General features: G+C 38.8%; 1 protein-coding gene across 3 annotated transcripts in view; it reads right to left on the bottom strand.

Moving 5' to 3' along the window:
* ABL1 (ABL proto-oncogene 1, non-receptor tyrosine kinase) overlaps positions 1-21,539 on the bottom strand; it is a 195,798-nt gene that overhangs the window by 123,732 nt on the left and 50,527 nt on the right. The gene's annotated exons all lie outside the window — the stretch shown is intronic.

The following is a 21,539-nucleotide window of genomic DNA, read 5'->3' as shown; positions in this document are numbered from 1 at the left end:
AGGTACAGGAAGTGGCCAATGGAAACTGGAAAAGAGGGAAGTCAAGATGACAAACAATGAAATTAAAGCTGTTCTGCCCCTGGCAACACTGGAGAGGCTTTTGGTGACTAGTGGCCTTAAGCTATCATGTGGCTTCTTGAAGGGAAAAAAAAAAAAGTACAGTTCAGTTCTGGGAAAAAGGAAAAAAGACACATTTGCAGTGGGAAGCCCAGAGCAAAATTCCTGGAGGCTGTCAAGATTCAGTGAGAGCTAGAGAAAGAGAATGATAAAGAAAATGTATTGTGGCAAAATATTAAAAATGGATGAATCTAATGGACACGAAAAGAGAGAGTGGAGGGAGAGAGCGGGCTATCTCATTAGGGGGAAAGTAATTGGGAGTATGTAGCAAGGTACATACAAGTTTTTGTGTGAGAGACTGGATTTGTAAACTTTCACTTAAAGCACAATAAAAATCATAAAAAAATAATAAATGGATGAATCTACGTAAATGGTATATGAGAATTCTCTGTACTATTTTTTATAAATTTTCTGTAAGTTTGAAATTATTCCAAAATACAAAGTGAAAACTTCGAACCAGTAACAGACATGGAAAACAGAATAAATACACATGTTATGTTTGCATTAGCAAGCTGCACTGAACTGTGAGGAACCTAAAAATCTAATTTACTTATATAAATCTGCTGAGGAATAGGTCAAGAAATAATACAAGTTCCGCTGCCCCCTGGGATATAGAAAGCTATAAAAGAACATCATTTCCAATCTAACAACAAAAAAAGTCAGTCTACAATATCATAACTTTTCTTGAGACACTCATAGAGCTGAGTTCACAAGGTGACCACATAACTGAATTCTAAAGAGTGACAAATGACAAGTCCCTCCAAGGAGAGCTAAGACACACAAATTGTTTGACCTTTCACAGATTACAGGAGGTGGCCATCATAAAAATAGGCAAAAGGAAAACAGCTTAAATTTTCATAAATTCTTATAAAACTGAGTGTGGGCTAGCGTAACACTATCAAATCTTTGGAAGCCCCAGACACAAAGGTAGTACAAACTCACTTGCAAGCTCTTTTCATGGGGCCTTTACCAGGTGCTCATGAAGAAAGATTTGGAGCAAGGCAGGAGACTGGAGACACTGTCAATAGTGGATTAAGGTAATACCTTGCCCACTTCCTTGTCCTTTCTGTCATCAAATGAGAAAGTGTTAATCTACTGGGGGAACGGCAAGAACCCTCCCTAACCCCAGAATCCAGGCAAAGATCTACTGCTCCTAGGGGTGGGATAGAAGCAAAAGTCATTTCCTACTGATTCCTGCACTGGATACAAAGCAGAAATCTGCTACTATTGGGGGAGGAGGGACACATAGGAAATTCTATCCCACCCAAGATGTCCCCCCCCACACACACATACAGAAGGCAGAGTTTGGGTACCACGAAGGGTAGAAGTTCAGGAATGCAAAGAAAGCCCCACCTCTGAAGCCCAAGCATACAGGATCTGCCTAAGACTAAGCCAAGACTAAGAGAGCCAAGAAATTCCACCATGAGCCTTGCACCAAGTAAAAAAGCAACAGCAGTTTACCACTGCAGTAATAATATAGGTAGGCTAAAAGAAAAAGGATGGAAGAAAAGACAAACTATGCAAACATTATCAAAAGAAAGCTAGAATGGCTATATTAATATAAAAGTAAACTCCAAAACAAGGAATACTACCAGAGATAAGGTGGGACATTACGTAATGATAAAGGGGTCAATTCAGCAAGAAGGTATAACAATCTTAAATGTGTATGTACCTAATAACAGAGCTTCATAATACATAAAGAAATAACATAAAAGTGGTAACTTAGTCATTCCTTTAACTCTAGTTATTTCTTCACTTTTCTTTTATCTTTACTGCTCCATGGTAGCCTTTTCAATTATTAAATTACTATATAACAAGCTTCTTAAGCTAATGACTAATTTTAAACCATGTCATTTTTTCATTGCAGCACTGTGTTGGCAAAATAACTTAAATGTCTTCTATGACAAGCTGGCAGAGATGTTTACTGCACTACAGAAGAAGGAAAAAATGATATAAGAGGAGCTCCACCCAAAGAAAGAAGTAGTCAGTCCACCCCCTTTATCACATCAGAGTGGAAGAGAAGGAAGAGAGAAGAAGGAGAGGCAGACAGTCAAACAAGTGTGTCATTACTTTCCCTCTGCAAAATTTGAAGGGAAGAGATGACTGTATCAGTCAGGGTTCAGTCAGGAGACAGAAACCATAATTTGAACAGAAAAAACTTAACATAAGGAATGTTAGCTAACAGAAAGTGGTTAACTGCTAAGCAGGGTCTTAGGCTGGGTTCTCTAGAGAAGCAAAACCAGTGTAGTATACATATACATTTATATACAGAGAGAGATTTATCTCAAGGAAATGGCTCTCACAGTTGTAGAAGATGGAAAATCCCAAGTCCATGGGTCAGGCTGGAGGCTTCTCTGGACTCAATATAGCTGCAAAGGCTGACAAGCCCAAGACTGGCAGGTCAGATGGCAGGCTGCTGGCTCACAAGCTGCAGAGGCTGGTGAATCCAAGATCAGGAGGTAAGATGGCAGGCTGCTGGTTCACAGGCTGTGGAAGCCAGCGAATCCCATGATCAGCAGGCAATACAACAGGCCACTGGCTCAAGTCCCAAGAGCCAGAGGTCAGATGATGACAAACTGGATGCAAGATCCAGAGCAAGTAAAAGCCAGCAAGCTTTGTCATATATATTAGATGCAGGCCACGTCCCCTAAGAAACTCCCCTTACAATCGATTGGCTGATCACATCATGGAAGTGATTACATTGTATCACAAAATGGAAGATAATCACATCATTACATAACCACAAATTACTGAAAATCATGGCCCAGCCAAGTTGACACACAACCTTAACCATCACATGGGGTGAAAGAAGACTCTAAGGAATACTAAAGTAGCAGATGCAGAAAGCATCTACTACCTAGGACTGAGGGAGGGAGAATAAGAAAGGAACTAAGAACTTAGAAAAACAAAGAAAATATTGAAGTTGTCAAGGATTTCATTTTACTTGAACCCACAAACAACGTCCATGGGAACAGCAGTCAAGAAAACCAATGATGTATTGCACTGGGCAAAGCTGCTGCAAAAGACCTCTTTAAAGTGTAAAAAGCAAAGACTATCACCTCGAGGACTACGGTGCACCTGACCCAAGCCATGGTATCTTCAACTACCTCAATATGCATGTGAAAGCTGGACAATGAATAAGGAAGACCAAAGAAGAATTGTTGCATTTGATCTTCTAAAAATTAAACACTTGTGCTCATCAAAAGACTTTACCAAAAGAGTAAAAAGAAAACCTACAGAGTCGGAAAAATTTTTGGCCATGACATATCTGACAGAAGTCTAATCTCTCAAATCTACAGGAAAATCCAACACCTCTACAATAAAAAGGCAAATAATCCAATTTAAAAAAATGGGCAAAGGATATGAACACACAAAGAAGACATTCAGGTGGCTAACGGATACATGAGGAAATGCTTGGGATCACTAGCCATTAGCCATTAGAGAAATGCAAATCAAAACTACAATGAAATACTATCTCACCCAGATATTACTGGCACATATCAAAAAAACAAGAAAATAACAAATGTTGGAGAGGCTGCGGGGAGACGGGAACTCTTATGCACTGGTGGTGGGAATGCAAAATGGTACAACCGTTTTGAAAAATGATATGGTGCTTACTTAAAAAGCTAGAAAAAGAAGTACCGTAAGATTCAGCAATCCCACTCCTAGCACTACACCCTAGAGATGTAAGAGCCATCACATGAACAGACATATGTACACCCATGTTCACTGCAGGATTATTCACAATAGCAAAAAGATAGAAACAACCTAAGTACCCACCAGCAGATGAATGGATAAACAAACTATGGCACATACGATAGAATACCACACAACCATAAAGGATGACGAACCATGAAACATTTCACAATGTGGATGACTACGGAGGGCATTATGCTGAGCGAAATAAGTCAATCACAAAAGGACAAATACCGTACGAGACCACTATTATAAAAACTCACAAAAAGGTTTAGACACAGAAAGAAACTATCACTAATGGTTACGAGAGAGGGGAGGGGTAGCAAAGGAAAAACACTAACTAGACAATAGATAAGTGGTAACTTTGGTGAAGGGTAAGACAGTACACAATACTGGGGAAGTCAGTACAACTTGACCAAGGCAAAGTCATAGAAGCTTCAAAGACACATCCAAATTCCTTGAGGGACCGAATTACTGGGCTGTGGGCTGGGGACCATGGTGTCGGGGGATATTTAGCTCAACTGGCATAACATAGTTGATAATGAAAATGGTCTAAATCCAACTTTGGTGAGTAGGATCTGGGGTCTTAAAAGCTTGTGAGTGGCCATCTAAGATACTCTACTGGTCCCACCCTGTCTGGAGCAAGGGAGAATGAAGAAAACCAAAGACACAAGAGAAAGATTAGCCCAAAGGACTAATGGACTACAACTACCACAGCCTCCACCAGACAGCACCTAACAATGACAACAACAAGAACTTAGAAGAGTCTCCCCTCTACCCCAAAGCTGAAATTCAGGTGTCTTTAGAGAGGGCATAGCTGCCACAGGTCCACGCAGCCTGCTGATGGCAAAGACGCTTGCCAGAGGGTGTGATCCAGGTCTGCTCTATGGGAGTAGTCCGCCACGTAGTGGAGAAACTTGTTGCAGGGTGTAGATGGGTTGAAGGTGGTCCCGAGGTACAGACCACTGGAAGGCCTGGGAGGGCTCTTGAAGTAAGGGGTACTAGGCCTCCTGCACGCTCACTGAAAATCAGTGCAATAGAAATAGGAAAGGTAGTCCATCCTCCTCCTATGGCCTTGCAGTGTCCCTTCAGAACCCTCTACTGACAAAGCTTAACATTAAGCCAGCTGGCAAAGGAAAAACGTTTAGAGTCCAGCTCCCATGTCACAAAGCAGTGTAAAGAAGAATGGGTTTGGAGAGAATAGGTGATAACTTGATAAGTGGCCACAGACAGTCAGGGGAAGGGAGGGCAGACTGATAGTTGGATTGAGGGAATAGCAATGGGGCTTTTGCCCCACTTCCTAATTGAAACTCTGGGAGAAGGCTATCTACAAGATGCAACCTCCCACTCATACCAACATGGGATGGCCACAAAATAAAAATGATGGCATAACTAGGCAGAGAGATGATCTAAATTTTAGCACTCTGAGCCCCCCTTAGTCTCTGTGCATTAAGAAAGGTACCCAAATTCTGCCCCATGGAAAGTAATCAAGTTGAGCATCTCACTTATGACACAGGTTAAATGTACTGAAGGGCAAGCCAAGGACAGACAGTCCTCTGGACCTGATAGAGACAAAAATCCCCAACCACACCTCAAAGGACGTTTGCACAAAGGGCCCAAGGACCAGACCAGACTAGATCTCCCATAGCTAAGATCAGCAAAGGCAAGCAAGCATAGCTGAAGATTCCTCTCTCATCACAAGATCTCATGATTCCCAGGACTCATAGATGTCATTTTTTTAATGATGAACAAGAGAAAGGTAAAAAATATGTAAGACCCAAAATTCACCCAAAATATATACTATTTAAACCAAAAGAATACAAAACCTTGTTAACTGGCTAGTTAAAACACCCTTTACTTCTACTACAAGATGGTGACTTACGAGGAAGACAGATTGGTAATTAAAAAAAAAAAAAAAAAGCTGTATTTCTCTGCACAATTACTTTGCAGTATATAAGTCCAGGACCCTACTACACTAACATATGTCTTAAAAGGGGGAAAAAAGAACATAAAAACTTGTATATGCATAGAATACTATATATTTCATCAAATTTAAGATGTCATAAGAAAACCATTACCTTATGTACAATTAAAAAAAAATTCTGCCAAACTTCCCTGATATTGTGAAAGATGGGAAGATATCTATCCAAGATGCTCATCGAACTCCACATAAGGTAGATCTTAAAAGAAAGTCACCAAGACATATTATAATCAAGCTTGCCAAAACCAAAGATAAGGAGACAATTATAAGAGCAGCGAGGGATAAAAGAAAAGTCACCTACAAGGAAGAGCCAGTAAGAATAAGCTCGGACTACTCGACAGAAACCATGCAGCAAGAAGGCAATGGGATGACATATTTAAAACACTGAAGGAAAAAAACTGCTTGCCAAGAATCACATATTCAGCAAAACTGTCTCTTAAATATGAAGGTGAAATTAAGACATTTCCAGATAAACACAAGTTGAGGGAATTCGTAAAAACCAAACCAAAACTACAAGAAATACTAAAGGGAGTTCTTTGGTTAGAAAATCAATAATATCAGGTATCGACCCAAGATTAGGACACTGGGCAGAGCAACCAGAAGTCAACCCAGACGGGAATCCAAAAAAAAAAAAGCAAGATTTAAAAAAAACAAAAACAAAAAAGAAGCCCAACACAGGGTAACTGCGATGTTGTTATATAAAAGAAGACAACATTGAAATAATAAAAAGGGACTAAGATACGTAATTACACACCTTCCATATGGAAAGGAAGATACGGTGATACAAAGAAATAAGAGTTAGTTATAAATTTAGAAAAATAAGGGTAAATAATAAGGTAACCACAAAGGAGACAAACTATCCTCATCAAAATAAAATATGAGGGGAAAATACAGACTCAGCAGAAACAAAATCAACAACAACAAATATGAGGAAAGGACAATATAGAAAGAAAATCTACTCAGCACATAAAATGAAGTGGGAAAAAGAGGCTGTCAACACACAAAAAAAGACATCAAAATGATAGCACTAAATTCATACCTACCCATAATTTACCCTGAATGTGTAAATGGACTAAATGCACCAATAAAGACACAGAGAGTGGCAGAATGGATTAAAAAACAAGATCCGTCTATATGCTGCCTACAAGAGACACACCTTAGACTTAGAGACACGAACAAACTAAAACTCAAAGGATAGAAAAAAGTATATCAAGCAAACAACAATCAAAAAAGAGGAGTGGCAATATTAATCTCTGACAAAATAGGCTTTAAAGTTAAATCCATAATAAAGGATAAGGAAGGATATATTGTCCCTATATAATGATTAAAGGGATAATACACCAAGAAGATATAACCATATTAAATATTTATGCACCCAATGACAGGGCTGCAAGATACATAAAACAAACTCTATCAGCATTGAAAAGTGAGCTAGACAGCTCCACAATTATAGTAGGAGACTTCAACACACCACTTTCGGTGAAGGACAGGACATCCAGAAAGAAGCTCAATAAAGACACGGAAGATCTAAATGCCACTATCAACCAACTTGACCTCGTAGACATATACAGAACACTCCACCTAAAAGCAGCCAACTATACTTTCTTTTCTAGTGCACATGGAACATTCTCTAGAATAGACCACATATTAGGTCATAAAGCAAGCCTTAACAGAATCCAAAACACTGAAACATTACAAAGCATCTTCTCTGACCATAAGGCCATAAAAGTGGAAATCAATTACAGGAAAAGCAGGGAAAAGAAATCAAACACTTGGAAACTGAACAATACCCTGCTCAAAAAAGACTGGATTATAGAAGACATTAAGGGTGGAATAAAGAAATTCATAGAATACAATGAGAATGAAAACACTCCCTTATCAGAACCTTTGGGACACAGCAAAAGCGGTGCTCAGAGGCCAATTTATATCAATAAATGCATACATCCAAAAATAAGAAAGGGTCAAAATCAAAGAACTATCCCTACAACTTGAACAAATAGAAAGAGAGCAACAAAAGAAACCCACAGGCACCAGAAGAAAACAAATAATAAAAATTAGAGCTGAACTAAATGAAATAGAAAATAGAAAAACAATTGAAAGAATTAACAAGACCAAAACCTGGTTTTTTGAAAAACTCAACTACATTGATAAACCATTGGCCAAACTGAGAAAAGAAAAACAGGAGAGGAAGCAAATAACCCGAATAAGAAATGAGATGGGTAATATTACAACAGACCCAACTGAAATTAAAAGAATCCTATCAGATTACTATGAAAAACTATACTCAAACAAATTTGCAAAGCTAGAAGAAATGGATGAATTCCTAGAAACACACTACCTACCTAAACTAACACAAACAGAGGTAGAACAACTAAATAGATCCATAACAAAAGATGACATTGAAAAGGTAATCAAAAAACTGCCCCCCCCCCCAAAAAGCCCTGGTTCGGATGGCCTCACTGCAGAGTTCTACCAAACTTTCAGAGAAGAGTTAACACCACTACTACTGAAGGTATTTCAGAGCATAGAAAACGATGGAATACTACCAAATTCATTCTATGAAGCCACCATCTCCCTGATACCAAAACCAGGTAAAGACACCACAAGAAAAGAAAATTATAGACCTATATCCCTCATGCATGTACATGTAAAAATCCTCAACAAAATTCTAGCCAATAGAATTCAACAACATATCAAAAAAAAATAATTCACATGACCAAGGGGATTCATACCAGGTATGCAGGGATGCTTCAACATTAGAAAAACAATTAATGTAATCCACCACATAAATAAAAAAAAATTCTGCCAATTAAACCATGGCATTTTGTTGATTGTAAGAGCCATTCAGACTTTAGAGATGATTTTAAAATGTGCAATAATGTATATTTTAGACAAAGTAGTTCCAAAAAGATACAGAAGAAACAGGCAAGGTAGGACTTATTATTTTACAGAAAGCCCTTTTTTGTTGCTTGAATTTTCTTTCCATGTTCAAGTTTATTTAAAAAAAAAAAAAAAAAACTCCATGGTGTTCATCTTACATTTTCTCCTTAAAAGACATCTTTGTCATTCTCAATTTGAGGGTAGAATTTAAATTGCTGCCTAGACACATTCTACTTTCAACAAATATTGCCATTTCACAGCCGTTTAAATTCAAATGTAACCTAATGCTCTACCACTCTGTATTCTGGGATGTACCTTTTTGGCCACCCTTATTTTTTTTTTTAACAGAACAGATCTGTGTGTTCTAGCAAAGTAAAGGATGGAATCTTTAAGGCAGTTGTGAATACTGCCACACTAACTGTCCCACATAGACAACCACAACCTTGCTCTCATTGGCAATTTGGGGTTCACATAAAAAAAAAAACCAAACCCAGTGCCACTGACTCGATTCCGACTCATAGCGACCCTGAAGCATGCCAAAAAAGACGTCTGGGGTCTTAGAAGCTAGTGAGTGGCCATCTAAGATGCATCAATTGGTCCCAACCCACCTGGAACAAAGGAGAATGAAAAAAGCCAAAGACACAAGGAAAATATTAGCCCGAGAAACAAAAAGGGCCATCAGCCTGAGACCAGAAGAACCAGATGATACCCAGCTACCACCAATAACTGCCCTGACAGGGAAACCAACACAGAGTCCCTGACGGAGCAGGAAAAAGTGGAGTGCAGAACTCAAATTCTAGTAAAAATACAAGACTTAATGGTCTGACTGAGACTAGAGGAGCCCTGGAAGACATGGCCCTGGACTCTCTGTTAACTCAGAAATAAAACCATTCCTGAAGCCAACTCTTCAAACAAAGATTAGACTGGACTATATAAGACATAAGGAAACCCTGGTGGCATAGTGGTTAAGTGCTACGGCTGCTAACCAAAAGGCCGGCAGTTCGAATCCACCAGGCGCTCCTTGGAAACTCTATGGGGCAGTTCTACTCTGTCCTACAGGGTCACTATGAGTCGGAATCAACTTGATGGCAACACGTGTGTGTGTGTGTGTCTGTGTGTGTAAGACATGAAAAGAAACTTGTGAAGAGTGTGTTTCTTAGTTAAAGTAGATAAAATACATGAGACCAAATGGGCAGCTCCTGTCTGGATGTGAGATGAGAAGACTGAAACGGACTGGAGCTGGTTGAATGGACATGGGAAATTTGGGGTGGAAAAGATGAGTGTGCTAACATCACATAACAATGTGATAGCAACTAGGGTCACATAACAATGTGTATTTAAATTTCTGTATGAGAAACTAAATTGAGCTGTGAACTTTCACTTTAGAAAGAGTGGTGCTTTAAATCACAAAAAAAAAAAAAAGATGCCAAAAAGATACACAATCAATTTAATATTCCACATGAGAGTTACACTTAATACTGGGCATAATAGTTATGCTGTTATGGTTATTTTCTACTTCACAGGAATCTTCACGTCCATGAGGAACTTTATAGGCCGTCTCATCATAGTTCATATTTAAAGTGTTCATATTTAAAATATTGCTAATACTTGGGGAATTTCGAATATGGACTGTAAGTTAAATAATGTCATTGAATCAATATTGATTTTCTTAAGTATGGTAATGGTGTTATGGTGGTATAAGAGAATGCCCTTGTCCTTGAGTATCACGATGTCTGCAGCCATCTTCCAGGTGGTCTGGCAAAAGGGAAGTGCTTGTATGTAAAGAGAAATATGGAGAGGGTGGTATGAGAAGTGTTAAGAGTTAATGAATCTTGGTAAGGAGTATATAGGGGGTTCTTTGTACTGTTCTTTCAACTTTTTTTGGTTTAAAAATTTTCATAGTAAAAAAGATTTAATACAATTAAAAAAAAGAATAAATGCTCTTGACAAGTACAATGTATTCTTCTCAACATTCACAGGGAGTAGAATTCTCTAACTTCCCATGAAGCCAATGCAGCGGCAGCATCTCAGTAAGAACACTCACCAGCACCGCTGCAGCTTTTGCCATTGACTGGATGGTCTGAGCAGCAGTGCGCTAAGAGCTTTATGTGCATTATCTACTTGAATCTTCACAATCACCTTATGAGGTGGGTGCGTATTATCACCATTCTCATCTCACAGATATGGAGACCAAAGCTTTAGAGGGTAACACAGTAACTGTGATCTCACCCAAGTTAAAGGGTAGAATCAGGATTTAAACTTGGTAGACAAACTTTAGAGTCCCCATTCTTTCCTACTACCTGTCTCTTCAAACTTGGGTCAGGACCCATTCTGGTCACAAAATTCTGAATCACAACCAGTATTTTTCAAAACTGAAATAAAATAGAAAATATCACTCTGTCCCATGATAAGAAGAGAAAGTATTAATTCACAGATTTTCCTCCATTTTATCTATGTGTGTGTTGTGTGTCTATGTATTCCTAACAGTGAGTCACAAAGTTTGGAAGCCACTGCATTAGTCAATATTGCCGCCGCCTCTTTCATATCCTGCCTAGAAGCTTCACTATTTAGGAGACTAGAAAAAAGAAGGGGGGAAAAAAGCAACACAGGTTAGATGGTTGAGGGCAAAATTCCATTGGGAATTCTCTAATCTCAAGATAATCCAAAATAATATACTTTTAATACACACTAATGAATAATAACACAGCTGGCAAATATGCTAATGTAAAAGACATACTTTTTAGTAGGAATTTAGATAATCCTCTTGGAGTTTGTTATAGTAAGATGTTATCTGCAATTCTATTAAAAGACATCAATTTAACATTCAGGCAGAAACAGTATACATAAATATGGTCAATGGTTAAAACTAATGAAAAGATTCTTCTCTGGTGATTCTTCTCCACCAAAAATCCAAATGCACAGCAACGTAACTGAAAGTCAAGAATGACCAAGGAAAACCATACTTACATTGCCATAGAAGTCAAAAGCTGCATATATGTGCATATAAGGTGGGGATGGAGAACCTGTGCTGGGCAAATGAGTGGTGAGAAATTATTTTAATAGTGCTCTCCAAAACTGAGCACTCTACTGTATGTCCCATTTTAAAGGGTAAAATGGGAAAAGTGAAGAAAACAATCATTCCATATGTTTTTAAGGTCCACCATTAAAAAAGAGTTTTCTGTGAATTCATCTTACCAATACCAAATGAAGTCATAGGAAGAAAGTACTATGTCTTTAAATCCATGGCTATTTTTCATTCCAAGTTTCTGTTTGAGACCATTACTGCTCCCTTGGGACTGCGTTGACTCACTGCATTTTCAGAATGACGCAAGTGAGCTTCTCTGCACAACTTCAAAACAGATTGTGAATACATCCAGGCGAAGGCTGGCTTTTGAGCCAACAACAGGTCAGGCACCCATTCACAGTATCTCTAGAACCAGGCAGGTGACGAGGAGGTTCTTCTCATCTTCAATTTCATCACGTGATCTGGTTGCCTTCTTTAACTGGTAAAACAGCTTTATCATCTTTTCTAAAACTTTTCTTAACTTGTTCTATCCTTTGTGACCTCAGATCTACCTTTTTCACTGCCCACTGTATACTTTGAGTCCAATCTACTTTCTTGGACTTACTTGGTCATTGGTAAAAAAAAAAAAAAAGGAATGGAAAAAAGAAATCCAGTTCAAATTTCTCCACTGCTGGGTATCCCACACATCTGGAGTTCCCTCCTCTAAGCTTTCTTATCAAAAAAAGAGAGAGAGAGACAAAGAAAGAAAAATCCAAGTGGGAGAGTGATCTCAATTACCCATGCTCTCCTTCTACTATGAGTTGGAATCAACTTGATGGCAATGGGTTTTTCCTTCTACCCCATTTTTAGAAATAACTGAGAACTGCCTATAACTTAGTATTTCTTCCAGTCCTAACAGAGACACCACTGAATGGCTCACCTAACCTCATAAATCAGGGCCTGTCTGAGCTCATTCAAGACAGCTAGCCACGGATAACTGACAAAACTGCCAATGGCATATCATCAGAAAGCGTATAAGCAATGCATGGTATGTGCCAGGGTGAATGCAGGCACTGGGGATACAGCAAACTAAACAAGATAATCACAGCCCTTCCCCACATGGACAGTAGGAGTGGGAGTGGGAGTATAGTATAGTTCAGTATATAGTATAGTATAGTATTAGTATAGTACAGTGAAGGATTGTTGTTGTTAGTTAGCTGCTGTTGAGTCTCCCCCAACTCGTGGCAACCCCACACACAATGAAAGGAAATGCTGCCCACTCCTTCGCCATCCCCATGATCCATTTTGGATTGGACCATTGTGATCCATAGGGTTTTAACTGGCTGATTTTCAGAAGTAGATCACTAGGCCTTTTTTTCTAGTCCATTATAGTCTGGAAGCTCAACTGAAACTGTTTCAGCATCACAGCAACACACAGCTTCCACTGACAAATGAGTGGTAGCTGCACATGAGGGGTACTGGCCTGGACTCAAACCTGGGTCTCCTGCATGGAGGGTGAGAATTCTACCTCTGAACCACCAGTGTCCCCTATTGAAGGGGAGAGGCTTTAATTAACTACCAAACAGGCTTCATTACGATTATGAAAAGTGCCGAATGAGGGCTAGTACAGGGTGCTCCAGAACCTGACTTAGACTGAGGTGAGGAAAAGTCTCTGTGAAAGTGACAGTTAAGCTGAGACCTGTAGGATAAGTCTGTGTTTACAAACAGAGGTGGAGTGGAATATGGGACATGTCTGTGGGGAGATAGGTTGGGAGGGGACAGTTCACATAGAAATAGCAGGTAAAGAAGGACCTGGTGCGTGTACAGACATGAGGGGAGAAGAATCCAAAAACTAAAGCTGTACGAGGTCTCGTCTGTGGATTGGTCAGAAACAGAGAGTCCCAAGATCACCAACAATAAGCAAATGCAGCTACATCTGCACACCCTGTACCCAGATAACTTCAGTGTCATTTCCAAAAGGTCCTTCAGCTTCCTTCCTAAAACGGACAACCAAAACCCAGAGGACGAGCCAACATAAAATGTGTGCTTTTTTTTTTTTTTAAAAAAAGTAGTTTACATTTGGGGCTGAGCACTTTCACATAGTGTTCTTTTTGAGAACACTCAAATTATAAAAGGCATCTGTGGTGCCAGAAGGCAGAGTGGGCTTTGTTAATACAATAGCACAGCAGCTGTAAATAATCAAACTGCTAGTAATCAAGCTAAGTGTCAAGCTTTGCCAGTAGTATCCCTCAAGATCAAATGCAACTTCACCATATTTCTGTTTTATCCTTACCGATGAGATCCCACTCATAGCTTATTACAAGACATTGAACACGTCATCAGGAAGGACCAATTGCTAGAAAAGAACATCAGGTTTGATAAAGTGAAGGGTCAGCAAAAATGAGGGACACTCTCCATGAGATGGATTGACACAGTGGTTACAACAACGGGCTCAAACATACCAACAACTGTGAGGATAGCGAAGGATCAGGCAACATTTTGTTTTGTTATACATAAGGTTACCATGACTTGGAGTCAACTCAATGGCAACTAACAACAATAGTCACCTAAAAGCATCAAGAGTATGACACTGTTTTAAACCCAAAGTAAGTCCCCACATAACAGATTACTTACAAGGTAGGCAATTTCTTTTTTTTTCTGGAGGGGCCATGTTTGCTCAGTCTAGGCATTTCACCATCAAATGTACCACTGCAAATTAATTTATCTCGATAAATATGTAACACACATACACTGGCATAAAGGGCTAAATGTACCAAACAGTATAAGCTCCTCTCATGTCTCAGTGTTAGGAACTAAAGTCTTTAAAATATCTCAAGACTTCACAGACTTCATTTCAGAGGTGAAATTGTATTGCGTTAGACCATAAATCAGCAAACTCTGACATAAAGTTAAAAAAATGGTGGAGGGCAGCAAAGAGGCAGAGAAGAATGGAATTTTTATAGTAAACAACTTTGCCATTGTGAATAATGACTGTTATTAAAATGTGCTGCTGCTTTTCCAGTATCTCTTTCTTTTTCTCTCTGTTGATCTTTGTTGCCATAACTACCATTTGAATCATCTTAACAAACTGCACACATATCTCCAGTGCTGTTATTGCCACTCTGGGACTCCAGATCGGCTTTCATTCACCTGGCAGCTGCTTAGGCCAAAGGCTGATATCATATCACAACATGAGGACTGCTCTGTGAACAAGTGATTAGAAATTCTGAGATCAAATTTTTTACATGTCATAGTTCTCATCAATACTTGAAAATACTTAAACCTTGCTTAACTATAATTCTCAATTAACTACAAGGTTTTTTTCCTTCCCTAATTACCACTTTTAAATTTTTAAGGAGAAAATTCCAAATTTTCAAAATGCAAAGCATTTTTTTTTAACTCCTAAACAGGCTCTAGGTAATATCCTGGAGGTTAATATATATTTGGCTTAATGACCTATGTCTTCTTTCTTTACAGTAATCCATAATCATCAAAGGTATTAAAATAATGGCTCTTGGTTTCTGGGTCAAGATGGTGGACTGATATGTATTTATCTCCTCTCCTGTATATGACCCCTTTAAATTACAGCAAAGGAGTAAAAAAGGTATAAACCACAACAATGTAGAGGAACAGAAAAGTGGTTGTCATCATACAAGAGATTTTAACAAATTTTGGAATCTGGAAAGTGGATGGGCAATCGCAGCCTGGCAAAGCGGAGCAGAGAATATCACAGCTGTTTGTCTTGGAGGGGCTAGAGTGATAGAAGAAAGAAACCCAAAGGGACCCTAAACATGAAAATGGCAAGTATGATGGAGGGTGGGAGTGAGATACGAGGCTGAAAACTAGGGATTAGAAATCTGTATATAAAATGGTAGAAGGCCAAAACACATACCCAACCCACTTTCCACACCCAGTGGCTTTCAACCAGACATTTACCCTTAGTAATTGGAAGAATCTTGTCAAAGAAATTAAAGTCGGGAAAGTACTAATGCAGTATGTGACTACCATGCAAAGCCCTCCAGAAGGGGTCCTTGATTCTCCTGCCAATTAATCCAAATAATGTAACCAGCCAATCTAAAGTCCCTCTCACATACAGAGAATTACGAATCAACCTTCCCATTCTCACTTTCTTGAGTATGAATGCACAGCCAGGATCACTAGACTATTGAGGAAAGCCTAGAGATTCACAGAGAAAGACCAAGATAAACAGATTATCTAACCCTGAAGGAAACAGATAATTCAGGAAACTGGAGAGAATCCAAAAAACAATTCTCCTCAAATTCATCTCTCCTCAGAGAGACTCATAAAGATTATATGCCCAGAAATCAAGAATACAAGGCTATGAAAAAGATTTTAAAAATAAAAACCAGCTTTTGATAGTTAAAAATATGACTGCCAAAATAAAAACTTAATAGAAAATGAGCAAAAAATAGTCAAAGAAATCTCCCGAAATCCAGAAAAAAAAATACAAAGATCCATGAAAGCCAAGATTAAATTAGTAAGTGTAAAGATCCCCTTTTATGCAACAAGACCATTTTATTACTTCTGCAGCTGTGTTTCACCATCACTGCAACTCTGCCAAGCCCCTCCAGGGCCTTCTACTACATTCTTGCCCGTTAATGTGCAGCCTCCAAAGGCCTCAAGAAATCAGTTACCCACAGCTTCTTAATTTAGGTTAGCCTGAAGATCACTTAACTTGAATTTCACAGAAGACGTGCTACAGTCTGTGTAACTTCTTTAGATCCATCTCCCAATTTACTAAATCTCTCTTCAGCTGGATCTGACCTGTTGTTTAACATGATTCTAGGGTTTAACTCCTTAATCTCAGAGAGCTGGCTTAGCTTGCTGCAGGATACCACATGACTAATTCTCTACTCATTCTCCAATTTTTCTTTTTTTGCTCATCATTCCTTCCTGTATCTCATTCTTCCTTCTGGAGTCTTTTTTTTTTTTTTTTTTTTAATTTAAAATAAGCTCCTTGTGAGTGTCTGCTGGAGATAAAACTCTCCCAGTTTTTGTTTATCTGCAAATATCATTGACATGCCCTCATTATTGAATTATACTTTAGCTGAATTTAAAATTCTAGGTTAGTAATAATTTTCTGAGCACTTTTAAGATACTATTCCACCATCTTCTGGTTTTCAATGTTGCTGTGGAGAAGGCTCCTTTCAGTCTAAACGCTGTTCCTTGGGAGATAATCAGTTCTCTCTGATTGCTTTTAAGATCTTCTTTTTGTCTTTGGTGTTCTGTTTCACTTCGATTTACCTGGATAAGTTTTTTTTTTTTTAATTCTACTAGAGATTTGCTGTGATTCCTGAATCTAAAAATTTGTGTTTTTCAAAGTTCTTGGAAATTCTTAGCATTATCTGCTCAAATACTGCCTCTCCCCAGTTATCTCTATTCTCTTCTGCTTCTCCAAATAGGCTTATGTTAGACTTTCTTGTGCTATTTTCCATATCTTTAGTATTTTTTTTAGTTTCTATTCTACTTTAGATTTAATTTTCATATTCTTCATCTTTGTCTCTATGTGCTACATTCCTGTAATTTCTTCAGACCTATCTCTCCATCTAAATTTCTCTTCAGCTGTGTCTGAACTCTTGTTTAAGCCATTTACTGAGATTTTAATTTCACTGATTATATTTTCCATTTATTTTTCAATTCTTCCTGATTTTTCCTCATAGGATTTTAGTCCTTGCTTGTTTTCTATTCCACATTTTATTTCTTTAAATGTTTTTAAACCATTATTTTATGTTCTGAATCTTGTTGCTGTTGTTGTTAGGTGCCGTCAAGTCGGTTCCAACTCATAGCGACCCTATACACCACAGAACGAAACACTGCCTGGTCCTGCACCATCCTTACAACCGTTGATATGCTTGAGCTCACTGTTGCAGCCACTGTGTCAATCTACCTCATTGAGGGTCTTCCTCTTTTCTGCTGGCCCTGTACTCTGCCAAGCATGATGTCCTTCTCCAGGGGACTGATCCCTCCTCACAACATGTCCAAAGTATGGAAGACGCAGTCTTGCCATCCTTGCCTCTAAGGAGCATTCTGGCCGCACTTCTTCCAAGACAGATTTGTTCGTTCTTTTGGCAGTCCAGGGTATATTCAATATTCTTCACCAACACCACAATTCAAAGGCGTCAACTCTTCTTCGGTCTTCTTTATTCATTGTCCACCTTTCACATGCATATGATGCAATTGAAAATACCATGGCTTGGGTCAGATGCACCTTAGTCTTCAGGGTGACATCTTTGCTCTTCAAAACTTTCAAGAGGTCCTTTGCAGCAGATTTGCCCAATGCAATGCGTCTTTTGATTTCTTGACTGCCGCTTCCATGGCTGTGATTGTGGATCCAAGTAAAATGAAATCCTTGACAACTTCAATCTTTTCTCCATTTATCATGATGCCGCTCATTGGTCCAGTTGTGAGGATTTTTGTTTTCTTTATGTTAAGGTGCAATCCATACCGAAGGCTGTGGTCTTTGATCTTCATTAGCAAGTGCTTCAAGTCCTCTTCACTTTCAGCAAGGAAGATTGTGTCATCTGCAGGTTGTTAATGAGTCTTCCTCCAATCCTGATGCCCCATTCTTCTTCATATAGTCCAGCTTCTTGGATTATTTGTTCAGCATACAGATAACATAGGTATAGTGAAAGAATACAACCCTGACGCACACCTTTCCTGACTTGACCGAACAACTGCCTCCTGATCTATGTAAAGGTTCCTCATGAGCACAATTAAATGTTCTGGAATTCCCATTCTTCACAATGTTATCCATAGTTTGTTACGATCCACAGAGTCGAATGCCTTTGCGTAGTCAGTAAAACACAAGTAAACATCCTTCTGGTATTTTCTGTTTTCAGCCAGGATCCATCTGACATCAGCAATGACATCCCTGGTTCCACATCCTCTTCTGAAACCGGCCTGAATTTCTGGCAGTTCCCCGTCGATATACTGCCGCAGCCGTTTTTGAGTGATCTTCAGCAAAATTTTGCTTGCGTGTCATGTTAGTGATACTGTTCTATAATTTCCACATTCGGCTGGATCACCTTTCTTGGGAACAGGCATAAATATGGATCTCTTCCAGTCAGTTGGCCAGAAAGCTGTCTTCCATATTTCTTGGCATAGACGAGTAAGCACCTCCAGCACTGCATCTATTTGTTGAAACATCTCAATTGATATTCCATCAATTCCTGGAGCCTTGTTTTTCACCAATGCCTTCAGAGCAGCTTGGATTTCTTTCTTCAATACCATCGGTTCCTGATCATATGCCACCTCTTGAAATGGTTGAATATCGACTAATTCTTTTTGGTATAATGATTCTGTGTATTCCTTCCATCTTCTTTTGATGCTTCCTGCATCATTTAATATTTTCCCCATGGAATCCTTCACTATTGCAACTTGAGGCTTTAATTTTTTCTTCAGGTCTTTCAGCTTGAGAAATGCTGAGCGTGCTCTTCCCTTTTGGTTTTCCGTCTCCAGCTCTTTGCACATGTCATTATAATACTTTACTTTGTCTTCTCAAGAGACCCTTTGAAATCTTCTGTTTAGTTCTTTTACTTCATCAAGTCTTCCTTTTGCTTTAGCTGCTCGACGCTCAAGAGCAAGTTTCAGAGTCTCCTCTGACATCCATCTTGGTCTTTTCTTTCTTTTCAGTGACTTCTTGCTTTCTTCATGTATGATGTCCTTGATGTCATTCCACAACTCGTCTGGTCTTCGGTCACTAGTGTTCAATGCGTCAAATCTATTCTTCAGATGGTCTCTAAATTCAGGTGGGATATACTCATGGTCATATTTTGGCTCTCGTGGACTTGCTCTGATTTTCTTCAGTTTCAGCTTGAACTTGCATATGAGCAATTGATGGTCTGTTCCACAGTTAGCCCCTGGCCTTGTTCTGACTGATGATATTGAGCTTTTCCATCACCTCTTTCCACAGATGTAGTCAATTTGATTTCTGTGTGTTCCATCTGGCGAGGTCCATGTGTATAAAAAGAAAAAAATGTGTATAGTTGCCGTTTATGTTGGTGAAAGAAGGGATTTGCAATGAAGAAGTCGTTGGTCTTGCAAAATTCTATCATTTGATCTCCGGCATTGTTTCTATCACCAAGGCCATATTTTCCAACTACCGATCCTTCTTTTTTTCCAACTTGAGCATTCCAATCACCAGTAATTATCAATGTATCTTGATTGCATATTCGATCAATTTCAGGCTGCAGCAGGTGATAAAAATCTTCTATTTCTTCAACTTTGGCCCTAGTGGTTGGTGCATAAATTTTAATAACAGTCGTATTAACTGGTCTCCCTTGTAGCCGTATGGATATTATCCTATCACTGACAGCGTTGTACTTCAGGATAGATCTTGAAATGTTCTTTTTGATGACGAATGCAACACCATTCCTCTTTGAGTTGTCATTCCCAGCATAGTAGACTATATGATTGTCTGACAAAATGGCCAATACCAGTCCATTTCAGCTCACTAATGCCTAGGATATCGATGTTTACGTCTGAATTTTACCTAATATCTAAAGCTCTAATCTAGTTCTGTTGCTCCTTTTTTCTGTTGTCTTGCTCACGGTTGTTTGTTTCCTCATATTTTTAAGTTTTGGATTGTCAGTTTATGTTTAGAGAGGCTTTATCTATGGGGATCTTCATCTAAGGCTCAGATAAAGGAAGGTATATTCAAAGAAGAAATGTACTGGCTTCTGCCAAGTATCCAGGAACTCTGTTCCAGACGACACAGTAAGGCAAATTTACACAGAGTTCAAGAAAAGGCAGGCCTGGGGAAAAATCATCCAGGGAGATATTTTTTCTCCAATTCAAGGTGAAGGCGAAGTCGACAAATTTCTTTTTCAATATTCTGTCAATGTACTTATTTTTTCCAGTCTAGAGAGGTACTACAGTTCAATGATTGCAGCTTTGCTAAAGGTATGGCTGTTAAATGGCCTTAGAGACCTTATATGATGGTCTCTGGTTCTGCTTTCCATGGGTCCAATGCTTTGTCCTGTACCCTAAACAGCCTTTAAAATCAAGCCTCACAGATACCTAGCATATGACCCTATCATTCCACCCCAGGTATTCACCCAAGAGAATGAAAGTATATGTTCATACAAAGACTTGTTCACAAATTTTCTAGCAGCTTTATTTGCCATAGCCCAAAACTGGAAACAACCCAAATATTCCTCAACAGGTTAATGAATAATGATATATCCATACAACAGAATAGTACTCAGGAATAAAAATGAGTCAAGTATTGATATACATAAAAACATGGATGAATCTGGCAAAAAAGACAGTTATATACACAGTGTATAACTGAGTTTTATACTAATGAAAACTAATCTATGGCGACAGAAAACAGGTAAGTGGTTGCCTGAGAATACAGGGAGGTGGGCATAAGGAAACTTCTGAGGATGGTGGATATGTTCACTGTCTTAATTGTAGTGATGATTTTTCATAGGTGTATGTATGTCATAATTTATCCAATTTCTACATTTCAAATATATGCAGTTTATTATGTATCAATTTTACCTTAATAAAACTTTTTTGGGGGGGAAAAACAAGCCTCTTTGGTTACTAAAATCAGCAAATGATTCCAAGACAGCCATACTTTTAGTTTGCCCTTCTTATTTTCAGGTCATCCTTTACATCTGAGGCCCTAGGCATGTCCGTCTTTAGTTGCAAGTTGAGCTATACATTTAAAAAGATGTTTGTTATATTTTAGGCATCATGTGTAAGTGTTTTATCAGGTAGATTTTCAGGATAACTGGTGTGTCATACTGTTAGTGAAAGCCTCCCTCACAACTGTGCTTGAAAGGAATATTAAATTTCTCTAAAGCTCTTCAATCAAGTTGCCCCCATCCCACT

This window comes from Elephas maximus, chromosome 9, assembly GCF_024166365.1.
Source record: "Elephas maximus indicus isolate mEleMax1 chromosome 9, mEleMax1 primary haplotype, whole genome shotgun sequence".
NCBI classification, from domain to species: domain Eukaryota; kingdom Metazoa; phylum Chordata; class Mammalia; order Proboscidea; family Elephantidae; genus Elephas; species Elephas maximus.
This window is presented reverse-complemented; position numbering and strand designations above follow the sequence as displayed.